Here is a 13,694-nt window from a genome sequence, read left to right on the forward strand (position 1 = left end):
CAAAGATAAAGACAGAGGTGTCAGGGGCAAGTTATTGGAGGCTCAAACTGCTACAGGCTGAGAGGCTCAGAGGGTTCCCACGGATGGTGGGGTGCCCTTGGAGGGATATGCAAGAGAGTATCTTCATACTGGCTTGGGGGAGATATGGGCAATGGTTATGGCAACCCTGCAACAGAAAGGCTAAAGTAACTGCCATTCGTGCAGCATTTTGTGGGCCCAAGTCAGGAGGCTGGTCTTAATCACCGTCCTCGTAGAGAGTGCTTAGAATGTGTTATGGTACCCCAAACCTGTGCACTTCTGTCCCCTTAGCAAAGAGCAGGCCATTGCTCCTACTAAGACCTTAAGTATCTGAAATTCATCTGTGAGCCTCAAGGCTAAGCCTGAGGCTCCAGGCACTTTCGTGGCTTCTTCATGATGTGAGGTCAAAGTGGGCCCAGTCTGATGCCTCGGTGGCCTACGTTTGCCCTTATCCCTCTGCCAGATGATTCCTGGTTCTGGGCCTGGCTCCTGGACGACCATCTGATTGAATACCAAGACCACCAGCTTGGTTATTAGGGCTTTCCCACCTGTGTGATATGCTGTGAGCTAGACTCCTGTCAGTGTCTCTCAGTCCTGAATGCCCAGGGTGTCTGATGCTTGGTATTGAATGGACACAGTCCACTCAGTCTGCCTAGCTCCTTCAGAAACTCCCTAGGGCCCCAACTTTGTAGCCACATCTTCCTCTCTTCCCAGAATGCCTTGCTGCTGGAGCACATTATTTGGCCATGGTGAGTTGTCACCTTCCACAGTTCCTCTTGGCTCTGCTGTCTTTGGCTCCGGGCCACTGAGCTTCTCGTCCTGAACTCTTCCCTATCCTCCACCGTAAGTTGTCCCTAAGGGAACAAGGAGAGGGCCTCTTGCAGATATTGAGGTCACCCTCCCCCCTGCCTTCTGCTGTGACTGTGACAGCCCATCACGTTTCCCTCTGTCCACAGCCAGCAAGGGCCCACTGCTAGCTACAAGCCTGGGTAAAGCCACAGCCTGCTGGCCTGGAAACCTGCTCGCACAGTGCCCTCTGGTGGCTTCCTTTGACCAGAAGAAAGGCTAAATTGATTATAGCTCTGACTCCCACTGGCCTATTCAGGGAGGAACTGCCCTGCCCTCCTCAGCACAGGCTTGGGACAGTCACATGCTGTCCCGTGACCCATGTTCCTAGAGTTGTGTGCCTCAGAGTTGAGAAATCCCTGTCTCCAATAAGACTTCAAAACCTCTTCACTGTACTGCAGTGACCCTCACAGGTCAGTGTTGGACTTCTTGCCCACCCTGTCCTCCAAGAAGTGACCTGTCCTTACCACCCGGTTAAATAAACCAACGCACTTCTACAATAAATCATTCACTATGGGCTTTTTGATGTGAGGGATGGGTTTGAGGCAGGGTTCCTCAACCTTGGCTGTCCTGGAACTAACTCACTCTATAGACCAGGCTGGTCTCAGATTCATAGGGATCCTCTTGCCTCTGCCTCACAAGTGCTGGGATTATGGCATGTACCACCACCGCCCGGCTAAAATAGGCTATCTTTAATCTTGGGCTAGAAAACTATTCTTAGGCAAGACAGAGAAGTAGTAACTCCAATAGAAAAATAATGATGTTAGACTTCAAAATTTTCAACTTTATCTGTAAGAAAATCAATCAACAAATAAAGGACTAGAAAAATGAATATATATATATGTACATATATATATATATATATATATATATGACATGTTTCCAGAGTATTTTAAAATTCCCATAACTCCAATATAAAAGGCCTAATTTAAAGCATGAACCCCACAAAAAAACAACTATGGGTGTACTGGCTAGTTTTGTGTCAACTTGACACAGCTGGAGTTATCACAGAGAAAGGAGCTTCAGTTGAAGAAATGCCTCCATGAGATCCAACTGTAAGGCATTTTCTCAATTAGTGATCAAGGGGGAAAGGCCCCTTGTGGGTGGTGCCATCCCTGGACTGGTAGTCTTGGTTCTATAAGAGAGTAGGCTGAGTAAGCCAGGGGAAGCAAGCCAGTAAAGAACATCCCTCCATGGCTTCTACATCAGCTCCTGCTCCCTGCCCTTCTTGAGTTCCAGTCCTGACTTCCCTGGTGATGAACAGCAGTATGGAAGTATAAGCCGAATAAACCCTTTCCTCCCCAACTTGCTTCTTGGTCATGATGTTTGTGCAGGAATAGAAACCCTGACTAAGACAGATGGTGATATTTAGAGAAAATCATTCATAAAAGATAAAAACTAGAAAGGATCCCAATGTCCATTTGCAAGGAGATGAATGAACAAACTGGAGTGCATCAGTAGGTGGCAGAGGAGAGAGGCTGTATTTATGCTCAGTGTTCTGACCTCTGAAGATTTGAATGATTAGTACTTTTAACATTCCCTGGGAAAAAAAAAAAAAAACAAGCCTGACATGACCACTAGCCTGGCACCAGGGTGCCCATACAGGGGGCTAGCCTGAGACAGCCAGCCATTAGGCATTGCACAAACCCTGATAGGATCCCAGGGGAGGGAATGAGCTGGAGACTAGAAAGCCCCACCTGGGTCCTCAGGCCCCCGGCAGGAGTGAACCCAAGACCGATGACCGTCACACGGAAGTCCTCAGACAGTTCAGGGGCAAGGAGCAACCCAAACGACCACCAGTCTGTCACCATGGGGCCTGCACAGGGTCCTAGCCTGAGATGACCACCAGTCGAGAGCAGTACAGGCCTAGTGGAGCAGACGATCCTTACTCAGCGCCATAAAGGACAGGAGGGACACAGCACTCCTAACACCAACCCAGAGGCTCAGAGACCCTGGGCTGGCGCCACTAAGAGGAACAAGTAAGTGGTGGAGAAATGGGAAAGAAAGAGAAACAGAAGGATGGGGAGGGGCAGCAATGAAGAAAGGTAGAACTGGGGGCGGAATAAGGAACAGCCTGATGTGAATAGCCAGTAATGCCTCCTGCAACCACCAGGGGGCCTCGTCTAGGTCCTTGGCCCCGGGGCAGCAGGGATCTGTTACCACCAAAGGCTGGTGTTACCAGGGCTGTGCAGAGCTTGCCCCATCCTTCACCTGGACATCCTTGGAGAGCAGAAGAGCTGATACCACCCTTAGCCAGCTGCAGTACTCCAGAGAGCCGGTCCAGTATTTCAGGAGTTGTGGGTTAGCAGCCCCAAAGGTGTGAGAGCATGGGAGAGCTGGTCTCACCAGTTGTCTTCAATGAGGAGACAGGGAGAGATTCCCTGCCCTTCACCCCTTACCACCAATAGCAGATGGGATAGCTTGTCCCAACATTATCAGAGCTCAGAGTGGGAGAGCTATCCCTGTTCCTCACCAACTGTAAACTCGGAAGAGCTGCCCCTGCACTTCACCCGGGCAGCATTGTAGAGCTAGCCCTGGATGCAGGGGTTGTGAGTGAGCCGACCCTGAGGGTGTGAGCACAGGAAAGGGGCCCAGACTCTTGTCTGCTCTATGGTGGAGCTGATGAGGGAGAGATCCTCCCCTCCCGCGCTGGTGAATTCATTCATAATTGGTTGTCTAGACATTTCTCTTTTATTTTTTTCAAGGATGGTTTTCTAGACATAGAATTCTTGAGTGATTTTTTTTCATTTTCTGCTTTGACTATATGACCCCTTTGCTTTCTGTCCTCCGAAGCTGTAGTTAGTCATATTAAAGTGCTCTTGAACGTGGTAGCTTATTCTTCTAATGCCACTTTAAAGATTCTTTGTGGCTTTGATGGTTTTGATTCGGCTGGGAGTTTGTTTCTTTTTAATCAACCAAGGGCTTACTGGTTTTCTTGAATATATAAATCAGTGTTTTGTGTCGAATTTGGGATATTGATGGCCATTGTCTCTTCAAACATCCTTCCAGCTGCTGTCTGGTCTGCTCGGATCTCTGAGACTGTTGGGTTTTCTCACTCTCCTCCCTGTTTCTTACGCTGTCTTCAACTCACAGACCATTTCCTGTGCACATTCTGAAATGCCATGCAACTTTCCACTTCTGGATTTTTACTTTTTAACATCAGACTTGAATTTGATCCTCTCTCTAGCGTCATGCCTCATCACTGAGATCTGCTCTATGCTTAGAAAGCACTGCTGTCCTGTGCTTTCAGTATTTGAATGTGTTTTCTTTCCTTCTTTTCCTGTGCTTATGGAGGGTGATCTAAAGTCTGTGACAGCGTGTCCAGTGTCTAGGCTTCCTCAGGGACAGTGCACACTAACCAACTGTTATATTCATTATTTTTTCCTCTAAAAATGGGCCATGCTCTCTTGGATTTCTTTTTTGCACTTCTCATTATTTTTTATAGATGCTTTAGGTAAAATAAAAGTGATATTTCTAAAAATAAGACATGGTCCTTCTCTAGGATCTGTTGTTATTGCTGTTGTTGCTGCTAGTGACACATTTTGTTTGTTTTGTTTAGTGATTTTCCTGAACCACTTAATATTTGTCTAGCTAACTTGCTATAATATATCACAGAAATGGTTCCTCAGCTTAATGACCAGCTAATGCTTGCCCAATGTTATCTTTTAGATCCCTCAGGTTAGTGATCAGCTAAAGATTGCACAGAGGTATCCTTAGATCCTCTGTGTCCCTAAGTCCATTCTTTGCTGAGAAAGTTTTTGTGTGTTGGGTCATGTCTTCAATGTTCCAGCAAGCACCTGCCATTGCCTGTAAGTTATTCAGAGGTTAGCCCCATGTTAACCCTTCTACCTAGCCAGGAATGTTAGCTTTTCAAAAGCATGGACAGATCTTGTTCTCCAATGTTTCCTTTTAAATTTTTGACATGTCTCTTATTCGATCCAACTCATCCTGGCCACCAACTGCAGTGGTAAGCAAGTTCCATGAGTTGGTTTTCTGGGTTTTGTTCATTTATTGTACTTGCTTTGTTTTTTTATTGGGAGTGAAGGTGGTTGGTTGGTTGGTTGGTTGGTTGGTTGGTTGGTTGGTTGGTTGGTTGGTTGGGTAGTTGGTAGGCTGGCTGGTTGGCTGGCTAGCAGGCTGGTTAGTTGGTTTTCCTATACAAATGCCTTCGGGATATTTGTGCTCTCACAAATTAATCTCTGAACCATGCTAAATGGGAATGGAGCTCTTCCAGAGAACTGCAAGACAGTTCAGTGTCAGTTCCCCAAGAGGGAATTCACAGGGAGCATGAGCCTGTTCTGTCAGCACCAGAGGTCTCAAGGCTTCTGTTGTCCTTGATTGCCCTGTGAAGCTGTCTGCTATCAAGTGTCCCAGAGAGCTGGGGAGAGGAAGATAGGAACAAGCAACCTAAAATGCCATGCTTACTGGTTTTACTTGGGTCTCATAATTTTTTTATTGACTAAATGCTATTTAAAATGTTGAGAAACCCTCAGTTAATTTCCAGAGCTCTGAAATAATTGATCATAATGATTGCTGTTGAAAATGTTTCTCAGCAGTCTTCCCGGGACTCTGGATCTTACAATCTTACTGCCCCCTCCTCCTCAACGCTCCCTGAGCCATGGCTGCAGGAGTTACGATACAGCTGCATCCATGGGGCTGCGGTTCCCACTATCCGTTGATCTTTGCATTGTACCCAGCTGTGGTTTTCATTGATGGTCTCCATTTGCTGTAAAAATTGGCTTCTTTGAGGATGGGTGGTAGCTCTACTTATCTCTGGGTATAAGGATAAGATTTAAAATATAAAGGAATTGTGCTGCTGCTGAAAAACAGCAACAGTAGGTTCTTTCCTAAGGCCAGGCACTCACTCGCCCCGGGAAGCTGGCTAGGTTTTCAGTACCAGGCATTATTTCCTTCCTGTTGAATGGCATACACAATGCTATGCTATTCAGTTGTACAGAAATATGAAATTGGGTTAGAGAGATGATTCAGAGGTTAAGAGTGCTGGTGCCGCAGACCCTCTGGGCCCCTTTGTCTGCGTGGAATGGGTCTCTAGTCTACGGTGGGCAAAGCGTCGGATGAATGACAGACAGATGCACACAGGAGAGGTCGTGTAGAATCTGAATGTATTTTGTCAAATCGAGCATCAGACTTTTTATACAGAAGACAATAAAGAAGTTGGGTGACATACCCGCAAGGTACAAATGAGGTAACCGGATGCTTAATGATTCTTACACAGAAGAGAGGAATGAAAACGCAAAGATCGGAAGGAACTGGGCAATAAAAATAACTGAGACAAAGTCAGCCCTATCTAAGGTCAGCTATAGTCTTAGAAGCCAGGTGTGAGGTCTTTACTCTCCTAGGGCAAGGGCTTTCACACCCAAGTCATGGTTCTAACTAGGGAGTTCCGTTCTAGCTAACCATCTCATGAATAATGCAATACTCTAAAACCATAGCCCGATCTACTTCCTAAACCATTGTAAATTCCTGTATATGGGTGCGACTTGGCTTTTATTCTAAGTGATAGTGTAATACCAGAGGCTATTCTGAATGTCACTAAATAGCAATATTCTTACTGAATTTCAAGCCCATGGTCTTGCTCAAGGACATTCTAGGACTGTTGGAACACTGGCGGAAGGCTTTAGCTATGTCCGAATTCAATCTTACAAGGCACTTATAATAGGATAATACTAAAAGAGAGCACATGGATCCATTCACTAGACTAACACGGGAATGGAAAATTAATGTATGGGTTAGAGAGAACGCCAGACTCCAGGAACGAGTTTCTGTGAAACTCTTTTGCCTTGTGTGTAGCTTTCAAGCCTCTCAGCTTGTCAAACTGACTCAACCGGAGTGCGTGGCATGCTGGCTGTTCTTCCAGAGGTCCTGAGTTCAATTCCTAGCAACTACATGGCTCATAACCATTTATAATGAGATCTGGTGCCCTCTTCTGGCCTGCGGGCACACATACAGTCAGAAAGCTGGATACATAATAAATTTTAAAATCTTTTTTTAAAAAATGAAATTCCTAAATTTGCAAGTTAATGGGTGGACCTAGAAAAGATGATATTGAGTGAAGCAACCAAACCCAGAAAGGCAAACACTACGCACTCTCCCTCACCTGCAGGTTCTAGCTCCAGTTCCTCAGACATGAGTATATAGCATGAAGTAATTGCAAAAGCCAGGAAGGTATAAAGGGACCATGAGTCGGTTGGCTATAAAGGGAACGTCAGGACATGGATGATATGAAGTGAAAAAGAAAAAATGGGGATGAAGCTCCAGCTGGGATGGACAGAGGGAGGTCAATATCCACAAAGAGCACGGTTAAATAACACCAAGGTTGTTTGATACAGTCTCAGGGAGTCATATTATTTTATATCAACCTAAAATTATGCACAGTACATATAAGTGGCTGTGTATCTATGCACACACACACACACACAGTTTAAAGGAAATTAAGCCACTTGTCCTGACAATGCTCCCTACAAGAACCACAGACTAATAAAAACCCCAGTAGCAGGCATGAGAAACCTCCTTTTGAATGGCTGGTCAAGGTCGTCTAAGTGACCCCCCAAAACAATATAGATTATCACTGCAGCATGTGGTTGCCTCTCAGCAGTTGGAGGTGGCCCCTGATGCTGAAGATACCACACACTCAGGACACAAGACAAGGATAAGTCAAGCTGGACCTGACCTGAAAACTTCACTCCTGCAGTCTAACCTATCAGAAAACGCTATTTGAGCTGCTGAGCAGGGAGGAGAAGACAAAGAGTCCTACCCAGCCCCAACAGCCGTGACAATGACCAGCAAGGCAAGATAGCCATAAAGATGCAGAGAGGAGCATTCACATGCTGGGGGCAATCAATGGCTGCCTAACTGGACTCTTTAAGTAGTTGTATTTATTTTATTATTTCACGTGTAATGGTGTTTACCTACTTGTGTATCTGTGTACCTCATGCATGTCTGATGACCCTCAGAGGCCACAAGAGGACATCAGATCCCCCGGGACTGGATTTACTGATGGTCGTAAGCTGCTATGGGATGCAGGCACTTGAATTTGGGTTCTCTTGACAATGCTCTTAACAACCAAACCGTCTTTACAGCTGCCTGTCCCCCTACACAGATACTTTTATGGGGCACAGGATCTCATCTTGTAGACTTAGCTATCCTAGAACTTGCTATGTTGACTGGACTGGACTTGAACTCACAAAAAAATCTTGCCTCTGTCTCCTGGGTGTTGAGTTTAAAGGTATGAACCATCAGAACAGTCCAGAAAGTTCTGGCTAAGCCATGTGGCCTTTATCTAAAGCACATTTGCATTTTTTATGAACCATGTTGACTAAACTTACTAGAGATCCAGACATCTGCTTTTCTAGCAGGTTCTACTATAGTAATTGTTACCAATAAGCATTCCAAGGGGTCTCATGCTGTGTGGCTGTGTGGCTGTGTGGATAGACAGTGTTTGGAAGTATCCAGAATATCCATGCCTTAGCCCTCCATTCCCCACTTATCAGCAGTTTCCCAGAGTACCCCAGACCCTGGGACCAAAATATGCTGTCCCTTTAAGCTGTGAATCCACTATACATGGCCGCTGTGAGAGTCAGCAGCACAACTAGGCAGATGGTGGGAAGATTGTCCTACAAACCTCAGGGAGCCTTTGGTCAAGAAGAAGGAATGGTTGAAGCAACTGAAGGAAGGCTGCCGAGAATGAGCAATGATGTGGCCAGACTCTAATTGAATTCTGGACTTCCATGGGGAATGCCGTCACTGCTTACAAATGGAGTCCAGCCACAAAATTGAATTATCAGCTAAGCAGGTTCTAGAAGCACAGAGCATCTCATCCTCCACAATGTGATTAAGGGCTATGTGAGCAAGGAAGGCCTCCAAAGGCAGTGGACCTGGAGGAGCGCTTTTCTCTGGCCAAAGCATGTGGAAGAAGATTCCATTGCAACATCTCAATCATCTCCAGAAGCTTGAGAGTGCTGTCTGTCTGTCTGTCTTATCTATCCTTCCCTCCTCTGTCTCTCTCTATCTCCCTCTCCCTCTCCCTCTCCCTCTCCCTCTCCCTCTCCCTCTCCCTCTCCCTCTCCCTCTCCCTCTCCCTCTCCCTCTCCCTCTCCCTCTCCCTCTCCCTCTCCCTCTCCCTCTCCCTCTCCCTCCCTCTCTCTCTCTCTCCTTCTCTCTCTCTCTCTCTCTCTCTCTCTCTCTCTCTCTCTCTCTCTCTCTCTCTCTCTCTCACTCTTTCTCTCTCTCATGTGCCAAAGTGAGTGCATGTGAATATACTAATGTGATGTGTGCACTATCAGCTAATAGAAGCAGGAAGATAAAAGTTGAATCCCTCTTTACCTTCACTCACCAAAAGCTCTCTGTTTCCTTCATTTTAAAGTAATAGATTGGGAGCCAGCAAAATGGCTCATCACATCAGCCATCTGCCACCAAGCCAGACCCTGAGTGCAATCCCTGGTGCCCAGAGGATAGAAGGAGATAACTGACTCCCATGACTTGCCCTCTGACCTCCATAGGTATGCCATCATGCACAGAGACACTCACAGTAAATACATGAAAAAATGGATTGGAATTCTCCTGTTACTTTTAAAATCTAACTTCTTAATCAGCAATTTATAAAAAGGCAGGTCATACCTGAGCCCTTCACAGAAAAGGCAGGTGTGGTAGACAGCTTTATGTCAACTTGACATGAGCTAAACTCATCTGAGAGGAAGGAACCTCAAATTAAAAATATATATATATAACACAGGGTTGTTTTGATTTGCATTTCCCTGATGATTAAGGATGTTGAACATTTTTTCAAGTGCTTCTCAGCCCTTCGGTATTCCTCAGCTGAGAATTCTTTGTTTAGCTCTGTACCCCATTTTTAACGGGGTTATTTGAATTTCTGGAGTTCGGCTTCTTGAGCTCTTTGTATATATTGGATATTAGTCCCCTATCAGATTTAGGATTGGTAAAAATTCTTTCCCAATCTGTTGGTGGCCTTTTTGTCTTATTGACAGTATCTTTTGCCCTACAGAAGCTTTGCAATTTTATGAAGTCCCATTTGTCGATTCTTGATCTTACAGCACAGGCCATTGCTGTTCTGTTGAGGAATTTTTCCCCTGTGCCCATATCTTTGAGGGTTTTTCCCACTTTCTCCTCTATAAATTTCAACTGAGGAATACCGAAGGGCTGAGAAGCACTTGAAAACATGTTCAACATCCTTAATCATCAGGGAAATGCAAATCAAAACAACCCTGAGATTCCACCTCACACCAGTCAGAATGGCTAGGATCAAAAATTCAGGTGACAGCAGATGCTGGCAAGAATGTGGAGAAAGAGGACCACTCCTCCATTGCTAGTAGGATTGCAAGCTGGTACAACCACTCTGGAAATCAGTCTGGTGGTTCCTCAGAAAACTGGACATAGTACTACTGGAAGATCCAGCAATACCTCTCCTGGGCATATACCCAGATGTTCCAACTGGTAATAAGGACACATGCTCCACTATGTTCATAGCAGCCCTATTTATAATAGCCAGAAGCTGGAAAGAACCCAGATGTTCCTCAACAGAGGAATGGATACAGAAAATGTGGAACATTTACACAATGGAGTACTACTCAGCTATTAAAAACAATGAATTTATGAAATTCTTGGGCAAATGGATGTATCTGGAGGATATCATCCTGAGTGAGGTAATCTAATCACAAAAGAAGTCACTTGATATGTACTCACTGATAAGTGGATATTAGCCTAGAAACCTAGAATACCCAAGATACAACTTCCAAAACACAAGAAAATCAAGAAGAAAGACCAACTCGTGGATACTTCATTCCTCCCTAGAATCGGGAATAAAATATCCATGGAAGGAGTTGCAGAGACAAAGTTTGGAGCTAAGAGGAAAGGATGGACCATCCAGAGACTGCCCCACCCGGGGGTCCATCCCATAATCAGCCACCAAACACAGACACTATTGCATATGCCAGCAAGATTTTGCTGAAAGGACCCTGATATAGCTGTCTCCTGTGAGGCTTTGCCAGTGCCTGGTAAATACAGAAGTGGATGCTCACAGTCATCTATAGGATGGAACACAGGGCCCCCAATGGAGGAGCTAGAGAAAGTACCCAAGAGCTGAAGGGGTCTGCAACGCTATAGAGCTCGTGTCTCTAGCTGCATATGTAGCAGAAGATGGCCTAGTTGGCCATCATTGGGAAGAGAGGTCCCTTGGTCTAGCAAACTTCATATGCCCCAGTACAAGGGAATGCCAGGGCCAAGAAGTGGGAGTGAGTGGGTAGGGGAGCAGGGCGGGGGGAGGGCATAGGGGACTTTTGGGATAGCATTTGAAATGTAAATGAAGAAAATATCTAATAAAAAAAAGAAAGGTGGGAAAAATATCTCTGTAAGATCTGGGAGGATCAGAGCTGTAGAGGACACAATATCTGTCCCCAACACCCAGAGTATCTGGGACTGGTGGGATCCAGGCATGCAGGAACTCCACCAGACCAGTGGCACAGGTTCCTTCCCATCTGTCTGGGCTGGCATCCTAAGCAGACCTTGGGTACAAACTCCACAGCCGGCCCCACAACACCCAGAGGCAGCTCCACTCCCAGGCGCTCTAACACATCCAGGATCACAGAATCAGAGGATCGCAGGAACTTGATCACACCAGGATCTCAAGGTCCCAAAGGCAGCTTGACTCCCAGGAGCTCAGACACTCCCAGGATCTCAGGATCCCAGGATCCCAGAATCACAGGATCACAGAGAGAGCTTGACTCAGAAGAGTTCTGACACAACCAGGATCCCGGAAGGACAGGCTCCAGTCAGACATAGCCAAGGCAGGTAGCACTAGAGATAACCAGATGGCAGGAGGCAAGCGTGAGAACATAAGCAACAGAAACCAAGGTTACTTGGCATCATCAGAACCCAATTCTCTCACCATAGCAAGTCCTGGATACCCCAACACACTAGAAAATCAAGATTCAAATCTAAAATAACTTCTCATGATGATGATAGAGGACATTAAGAAGGACATAAATAACTCCCTTAAAGAAATACAGGAGAACACAGGTAAAATCCCTTAAAGAGGAAACACAAAAATCCCTTAAAGAGTTACAGGAAAACACAATCAAACAGGCGAAGGAAAGGAACAAAACCATCCAGGATCTAAAAGTGGAAATAGAAACAATAAAAAAAAAATCACAAAAGAAGACAACCCTGGAGTGAGAAAACCTAAGAAAGGGGTCAGGAGTCATAGATGCAAGCATCACCAACAAAATACAAGAGATAGAAGAGAGAATCTCAGGTGCAGAAGATACCATAGAAAACATTGACAGTCAAAGAAAACTCGAAAAGCAAAAAGCTCCTAACCCAAAACATCCAGGAAATCCAGGACACAGTGAAAAAAACCAAACCTAAGGATAATAGGTATAGAAGAGAGTGAAGATTCCCAAATTAAAGGGCCAGTAAATATCTTCAACAAAATTATAGAAGAAAACTTCCCTAACCCAAACAAAGAGATGCCCATGAACATACAAGAAGCCTACAGAACTCCAAATAGACTGGACCAGAAAAGAAATTTCTTCTGTCATGTAATAGTCAAAATGCACTAAACAAAGAATTTTAAATGCAGTAAAGGAAAAAGGTCAAATAACAAATAAAGGCATACCTATCAGAATTACACCAGAATTCTCACCAGAAGCTATGAAAGCTAGAAGATCCTGAGCAGATGTCATATAGACCCTAAGAGAACACAAATGCCAGCCCAGGCTATTATACCCAGCAAAACTCTCAATCACCATAGATGGAGAAACCAAAGTATTCCATGACAAAAACAAATTCACACAATATCTTTCCATGAATCCAGCCCTACAAAGGATAATAGATGGAAAACACCAACACAAGGAGGGAAACAACACCCTAGAAAAAAGCAAGAAAGTAATCTTTCAACAAACCCACACAAACATAATTCCACCTCTAACAAGAAAATTAACAGGAAATAACAATCTCAACCTCTCTATTAGTAGGATTGTTTCTTTGATGTTTTTACACTATATTATGGCTTTCAGAACAGCTTGCATGTTTCAAAATTATTTATACAGCCAAGAGAAATGTAGACAATTTAGGAGGTGGCCTGTAAGAGAACAGCAAAGAGTGAGACTGAAGGCTTTGCTTGATATTTATAATTATTGTATCAATTTTGAAGAAGAGGACTTTATTATAAGTTTCTCTTATTCTAAAATGAATGCTTTTCAAAATCATCACAGCCAATGAACCAGAATCTTACCCTCACCTAACATCTGTGCCACCCACCAAGCAGAACCGTTGTTCATTGAAACAGTTGATGAATGACTTCATAGATAGACCATCTTAATACACACACCATTTCTTAAATGAATGTAACCTGTGCCCTGCGGGCTGAGAATAATGACAATCACTTAAGTCAAATAGCTTTGACCATAGCAGGAAATCTGTATCCAAAAATCATGTGTACAATTCATTCCTTGGCACAGCAAAACTGTCAACTCTTAGCTTAGCTACTATGGAGGTAAAATCCTTTGGTGATGTGAGGGACATTCAAGTACAGCCTTATTACAATAAACTCCAATGTCCAAAAACTGTTCTTATTTTGTATTTATACCACAGTAAGAGCCAAGATCTTAAACTCTACTAAAAACAAAACAAACAAAAATACTTTGTTTATTTATGTTCATTAAAAAACTAATAGTGATATATTATTTTAAAATATCATATCATTAATATATTTGGAGTTATTTAAAATTCACATTGAGAAAAACGTATGTATTTTCAGTATTGCTGTAGACAACATCTACATAAGACTGTTCAAT

General features: G+C 44.3%; 1 non-coding gene across 1 annotated transcript; it reads left to right on the forward strand.

The window, feature by feature from the left end:
- The first annotated feature begins 2,276 nt into the window (after positions 1 to 2,276).
- LOC115029334 (small nucleolar RNA SNORA17) lies at positions 2,277 to 2,402 on the forward strand. Its single transcript, XR_015044775.1, has one exon. It is a non-coding gene; the product is annotated as a small nucleolar RNA SNORA17 (small nucleolar RNA).
- Positions 2,403 to 13,694: the final 11,292 nt, after the last annotated feature.

This window comes from Mus caroli, unplaced genomic scaffold (assembly GCF_978045245.1).
Source record: "Mus caroli unplaced genomic scaffold, Mus_caroli_1 scaffold_12, whole genome shotgun sequence".
In the NCBI taxonomy this organism is placed as follows: domain Eukaryota; kingdom Metazoa; phylum Chordata; class Mammalia; order Rodentia; family Muridae; genus Mus; species Mus caroli.